Genomic DNA, 7,478 nt, shown 5'->3' with positions numbered 1-7,478 from the left:
ATTTAAGACAAAACCAAAAGGTGCCTTACTGACTTGCATGTATTTGAACCTGAATAATTACTAGATCTAGATCTAATGAGACCTGTGTACTTACAGGCTTGAGTCGATAGAGCCAAACCTAGATCTAAGTACGGCTAGACTGGCTTTCGATAATTTATTTAAGTAAAAGTGGCCATGTAGGCGAAGTGAACCCTCACCGTCCAGATGGCTAATATTTTTCGAAGTGACTATTTCTCAGAACGTTTGGAGAAATAGGGCCGATCTTTATTTCTCCGAACGGTTTCCAGCTTCCGGTCTCATCTCGTGATTTTTTGCCTATTTATTGTGAGAGTTCGGCGACAACTTCCATTCTGCCTCTGGCCTGGGAAGGAACACCGCATGGCAAGCCCGCCTACATACAACCTTCAGTAACACTCACCACACACCCACCACCATCACTGGCGCTTAAATGACCAAAATTGTGTCGATAGTGCCGTAAAAAATCTACTTAATCAATCAACCACCATCATGCACATGTACACACAAACTTATACATGTACACACACTAACTTATACATGTACACACACTAACTTATACATGTACACACACTAACTAAACATGATCAGTGGGCAACTTTTGAATATATGACGAGCTGAGCTGTGGATGGAGAGACACAGTGAGTGAAAGAGCGGGTGAAAGGAAGAATGTACGAGTGTATCCACAGGCGACAGCAACTACAAGACAATGACACCGACCCCCTCTGGCCTGGTCCACAGCTCACGAAGGAAAGGAATGTGACTAAGGCAGTGTTTTGCCTATGGTATTATTGTCCATGGTTCGCAGGGTGCAAGGGAATGAGTGTGATTTTCTTTGTGTGTGCCTGGAGGGAGGGGGTGGGGTGTGAAAGTCATACGGACGGGGATGGGCCGCGGGAGAGAACACGGGAATTGAATGGATGAGTGAAACTGAAAGAGAGGAACGACTCATGAGCCCTGGAGTGAATGGATCCTGTGTTTCTATTCTTGTATACTTTGAACTGTTACTGAATAAAGGCTGAAATAAAGCCCGAAAAACAAACACACACACACACTCCTCACTCTCCACTTACACACACTAACTACTGCACACACACTCACACACGCACACGCACATGCATACACACACACACACACACACACACACACACACACACACACACACACACACACACACAGGAGCAAATTTTTGGGTCTATATCTATTTCAATTTTCAAGAGCTAGTCTAGAGATTTTTAGATGAGTGTAAAAACGTGAAAAGGAAAGGTTTCACAACAGACTGAAATCAAAATTAGAACAGCCCATAAACAACCACAAAAATTAACAAATAAGGGCGTGTGTCCACCTGTCCGAAGAAAATTGGCTGTTTTAACCCTAAATGTGCGTAATTTTTAAAAAAAGTACAGGACATTACATATTTAAATAAATTATGGAATCACACCCATTAAGGGGCCTGCCAGTGTCAGTACATGTAATTGGTTTGGGTGGAACATACGCTCTAACATAACACATTTAAATCTATATATACATGTATATATATATTTAGAATCCAATGAAGGTAGGAACATCAAATTAAATAACGTTACACTATACAACATTCCCCCCCCCCCCTTTTTTTTCCCCAACAAAAAAAAAATTAATAGAAAAACAACACATCAGAACAATAACAAGAAAAAAAATGACACACTAACAAAATAAAACACCACAAAGAGTCAAAGAGGGAAAAATAAAAGTAACTGTAACGTATTCAACAAATCAACGGGGTGACAGCAAGTGAGAAAGAGACGAAGTGAAGCTAAGCGAACTTTCTTTCAAAAGTAAAGAGGTTCGGTTTCTTTCTTTTTTTTTCTTTTTTCTTTTTTTTAAATTTGACTTTTATTCCCCAATTCGGTGACCAAGAAATGCCAAAAAATCGAGCCTCGATTGATTGGTCCGCGACAAACGCAGATGCTAGTTCTATGTGTCGTTATCAATAACCCTCCTTAGATCTAGATTTAGACAGCACACGAGTGAACACAACTCATTAAGTTTAAGAGCAGCGCCCTTCATAGGCAACACGTCATATCTGTAGCGAAAAACTGTTTGGAACTGTAGCATTTCTTTATATAAATATTTACTGCAGACATTTTTCGGACTGATTGAACCATATTTAATAATAATATTGTATTCGAACAATCTTTGGTAGGCCTATACTCTATATAATATCCGAAATTGGCGAGAAAGGATGTGATTTCTTCAGAGTGTTCGGAGAAATAGTGCCCAGCTTTATTTTCCCGAACGTTCGGAGAAATAGTGCCGGCCAATATTTTTTAGATAGATCTAGATATCTACCTTTTTTTTTGTATTAAAAATTTCTTGGCAAGAGCTATTTTTGCATGCCGCGTTCTGAATAGCTCCCGTGCTATTTGCAATGCCCGTTCTGAATAGCTCCCGTGCTATTTGAAACGCCAGTACTAGATCTAGATTGTAGATCTAGATCTAGATGTAGTAGCCATCGTTTCTACACACATGATAATATTGTAGTTGCCTGAATTGTGGAAGCTTTCTCAGTTTTTTGATAAACCTCCTAGGATTTGACTCCTTTTTTTTATGACGTTGTCTTATTCCGATCAATATTGGGTAGATCTAAATCTAGAAAAATCTAGATTAGATCTAACAATTGTTTCTAACATTGTTTGCACAAAAGTAGACACGTCTTGTTCATCTCTCATAATCATAAGCATCTGAGTTAGAGTTTGAGCAAGTTTAAGTCGAAAGATGCTTGGATACAATAACAAGATGGTGCAACTCGAACTTTAAGTTAGGCTTAGAGAACGTATACAAGCTGTCTACTGTCTACGTTCTCTAAGTCTAATGTTCAGTGCTTCCAAGCGTGGCATGGAATCCCGGTCCCGAAAGTGTTTTTTTTTTCCTTCTATTGAGCCTAAAATAAAAAAAAATAAAAAAATAAAATTAGACTCACACACCAAGGAAAGCCACTACTGAACTTAAACCAGGCCTAATATTGGTAAAAGGAAAAGGCTATTCTAAGGCCTACTTTGTACAGAGCTCCTCTTGGGGACAAAACCAGAATGTGCATGCTTCATCACTACATAAAAAAACAACTACAAAGCAACAAGATATATTATGGGAACAATTTGTTGGGCAGTCGAGAAGAGGACAACAACAACAAAAAAAACAAAAACGTCCAGGACCGGGATCGAACCCATGCTAAAAAAAATAATGGTTTGACTTCAAGCGCAGACACGCTGTCACTTCGGCCATCAGAACCTCCGATAACGATGTGCAGATTAAGCTTGATATTTTACACACGGCGACACTGCGTTTTATTTAGCACTGGCGCTAATCGCAACGCGGCGTTTTATTTAGCACTGGCGCTAATCGCAATGCGGCGTTTTATTTAGCACTGGCGCTAATCGCAATGCGGTGTTGCAAATAGGCACTTCCAAATTTGTTTTAGCCGGATTGAACTTTGATGGACCCACCGTGTGTTACATATGCGCACTAACCATAACAGTGAGGGGGGGGGGGGGGGGCTAGGAGGGGGGGGTTCCTGGCAAAAATAATAATTAAAAAGGCTGTGTCTATTTTCCGCCCGGCGGAGAATACCCAATTTTGTTTATTTTCCGCCGGGTTTTTCAAGCTGCCCGTTTGGCCTAGGCCTCGACACATTTCCGCCGGTTTTTCAATCTCGACCTTTGGACTTAGACCTAGGCCTAGATTCTAGGCTAGTCTAGTTGTGTGTTTTTATAGAGATCACGGGGTCACGGGCCCATGTATGGTTTAGGGTGTGGGAATGAAACATGTTGTTTATTGATGTATTTGGCATAAATAAGTGGGCTTAGCTGGCCTGTATTTTTTTCATTGTTTAGGCAATTTTTTTTTTACCTGCTATAGCCTTGTTTAGTAAAACATGTAGTAATGTACCGGTTGTCTAGGCAACCCAGGACTGTCGCTCATTGGCCTACCTAAGAAAGGTTTGGAGGGGGGGGGGGGGGCATAGAGTCGCCCCTGGCAAAGAATACACCTACCGTGATACTGCGTGTCGTAAGAGGCGACTAAAAGTGCAAAGGTCAGGTCGCCAGAAAAGTGCCAGTTTGCGGAGGGCCAACTGCCCAACCCAGTAAAAAACAGTAAGTTACAGAAACACGGACAAACACAGCTATGGGAGACGTAGGAGCTTCTGCATCAGCAGGAACAATGAAGGACAGCGGACAAAGCCGAAAGGATTCTTATGACCCGAAACCTTCTCTGTCGAACAAGTTTCTTCGGATTGTGTCGTGGAATGTTCGCACCTTGTATTAAGCAGGAAAAAGTGCTCAAGTAGTACAAGAGATGAAGATATACAGGCTGCACATACTAGGAGTCAGCGAAACACACTGGGTACAGTCTTGACAGGTCGAAGCAGCTCAGCTCGGGGGAACAAGTATTGTATTCTGGGAAGGAAGACTAGTACCATGCAGAAGGAGTGGGAATCATTTTGAGTTAGTAAGCACAGAAGTCACTTAGAGGATGGGAGCCACTCGGGGAAAGGATCATCATGGCTTCATTTACAAGGAACAAGAGCATCAACATGAATATAGTCAAAATCTACGCCCCAACAAATGTGAGGCAACGTGGTGGAATCAGGCTCTTGTCAATTTTTGGGCATGTAGAGTTATTGATATCATCTTAAAGCTTGTTCGTTTACCTTTTTTTGTATGAAAGAAATATCCATTTATCTTGAATGCAAGTCGAGATATTTGAAAATGAAGGAGGTAGGGGTCACATTTTTTCTGAGATAAAACTAGTGAGAAAATGGCCACCAAAGATTTGTTATTTCTAGAGGTGTGCGAGTCCAGCATATTAAGATTCGAGTCCAGACTCGAGTATCTGCTCTGACTCGAGTAATTACTCGAGTAATTACTCGAGTCCCACGGCTCTTAAGACTCGAGTTATTACTCGAGTAATAGTATCCCGAAAGGGAATTTTAGTGGGTTTCAAAAAAGGTTTTGTTGAATATCGGACAGAAAATAGAGTGCCTTCCTAGGAGGGAGCTTGAGTAGGCTTATGGCAATTCTAGTCATATGCTGTTTATACCGTATTTATTTTATTTTATCTTAGGAAGTAGCTATTCTCACCCCAGGTGAGAATAAAAATGTGATCGACCTCTCACCCCGGGTGAGACTAGCCAGTGTTGGCTATTCTCACCCGCTGTGAAACAAAACCGGGTGTTCCTAATTTCTGAATACTTCCTATCGGTGAGGATGATTAAATAGACAAACCCCTTTTTTAAAAAATGATATTATAAAACAAAAGTAAAACTAATTTGGTGGTCTACAATGATGCTACGGCTGTTTCACTTTTAGAATAGAGCCAAACTACCCTAATCGGCATTTTGTTTTGCCCAGAAGTTCTCGCTATATCTAGGCTACTCCTCTCTCTCTCTCTCTCTCTCTCTCTCTCTCTCTCTCTCTCCCTCTCTCTCTCTCTCTCTCTCTCTCTCTCTCTCTCCTTCTCTCTCTCTCTTTCAATGCCCGCAGATAAAATTGCATGTTTTTAACACAAGAGGACTGGAACGTTTGTTTACACGACAGAATTCAATTTTTTTTAAAGTGTAGATCTAGAATTCTGTGGTTTACACTGGGTATCACATCACGGTAAACGCACACATGAAGAGAATAGCCAAAAGGCTCGCTCTCTCACCCCGGGTGAGTGAGAAGCTTACAACTGTATAACAACTAAGCTAGAATAGAGGTAGTCTTCATCTTATCTTATCTTATTTTTTATTTTTTTAAAATAATTCTTTGTTACAACAGTAAGAATAAAATGTACACAATCTGTAAACCTCAGACAATGCACTTCATAAAAGAAAGAAGTTTGATTGGTCATCGTGGGTTTTTAACAGTAGTTTCCTTTTTGCTTTTTTCTGGGGGGGGGGGGGGTTCGGTTTTTTCCTTTGGGGAAGGGGTATTTTTGTTTTGTTTTTGTTCCTTTTCCTTCAGTTTTAAAAAATTGCTTATCAGAATCTTTCTTTTATCAATTCTTAACTTTTAAAAAAAACAAATTTTTCTCCTTTTTTCTGTTTTTCCCCTACAGACTCGAGTCTGGACTCGAGTCCTTACTCGAGTCCTTACTCGAGTAATTTACTTGTGACTCGAGTCTGGACTCGCCGCATGTATTACTCGAGTACTCGAGCCTGGACTCGTTACTCGCACACCTCTAGTTATTTCCTTAGCTTAAGAGTCTTTGGTAACTGAAAATTTACTTTTTCTGTGCCTTTAATCAACGTTATTCAGAAATATCCACTCAGAAATGTGTTCTTCATTGGACATGAAAGGTGTTGAGCCAAAAAACAAAAATTTGATAAAAATTCACAAACCTTCGGAAAAATGCAGGTTTCTTCATTTTGATTATTTTGATGAGAGCCTGATTCCACCAAGCTGCCTCACAAATGATGCTTCGGATGAAGACAAGGATGCCTTTTACAGCCAGCTCCAGGGGATCATCGACAAACTACCAAGGAAGGATTTCAACATCATAATGGGAGATGCCAATGTCAAGATTGGTCAGGACAACGTGGGATTTGAAAGAATTATGGGACAACATGGTTTGGGACAATTGAATGAGAACGGTGAGCGATTCACAAATATATGTGTGCTTTCAACAGTTTTGTCATTGGAGGCTTTGTTTTTCTCCACAAGAGGATTCACAAGGCCACATGGGTTTCGCCTGATGGAGTGCATTTAGTCACCCCTAAAGCAAGAACTAAAATCCTTCATGTAAACAAAAAAAAAATGCCTCCACGCTCGCATGCCCCTGCACCATTCACACCTTATATACACACACACACACACACATGCTCACTCACACACACACGCCACTCCTTCCGCTAATTATCAACAAATCTCGAGAACGGAAACCGTTCAGAGAAATAGAGTTCAAGTTTATTTTCTTGAGCGTTCAGAGAAATAGAGGCGGCCAAATAAAAATAGTTTTTGAAATATTTGATGCTTTTTCATCGCACTATATCACATTGAGCCTAATTGCGTAGTAATGTGTGCGCTCTGGATCCATCGGGGGGGGGGGCCCTCCTGAAGTAAAAAATAAAATCTGGGGGGTTCCAGAGGGGGCATGCCTGCCTGCCCCTGTTTTAACCCATAATTTGATGTTTTGCAGTTAGGTTTGAAATTTTCTTGAAAATAATTGATTTGCGACAGTTTTAGCAGCTGTGATCTGCAGCAAACAGTACTGCAGGTTGATCCCCAAAGCAGTACATCTATGTGCGGGAGTGAAAGTAAAAATTTAACCTCTTTTTGATTTTGTGCCTGATTATATTGTAGTCAAGGAGGTACAGTAATGGAGGCTGTTCTGTGGAGGCTGTAAAAAACACTTACCAAAAAAACAAACAAGAAACCCCCCACATACTTCTGTCTGTCTGTCTGTCTGTCTGTCTGTCTGTCTGTCTGTCTGTCTGTCTGTCT

General features: G+C 40.8%; 1 protein-coding gene across 2 annotated transcripts in view; it reads left to right on the top strand.

Moving 5' to 3' along the window:
• The window catches only part of LOC101845633, a 60,313-nt gene that overhangs the window by 3,695 nt on the left and 49,140 nt on the right, over positions 1-7,478 (top strand). The gene's annotated exons all lie outside the window — the stretch shown is intronic.

The sequence above is a fragment of the Aplysia californica genome, unplaced genomic scaffold (genome assembly GCF_000002075.1).
Source record: "Aplysia californica isolate F4 #8 unplaced genomic scaffold, AplCal3.0 scaffold00376, whole genome shotgun sequence".
NCBI lineage: Eukaryota > Metazoa > Mollusca > Gastropoda > Aplysiida > Aplysiidae > Aplysia > Aplysia californica.
The sequence above is the reverse complement of the archived record's forward strand: the minus strand, read 5'-3'. Positions and strand labels throughout refer to the sequence as shown.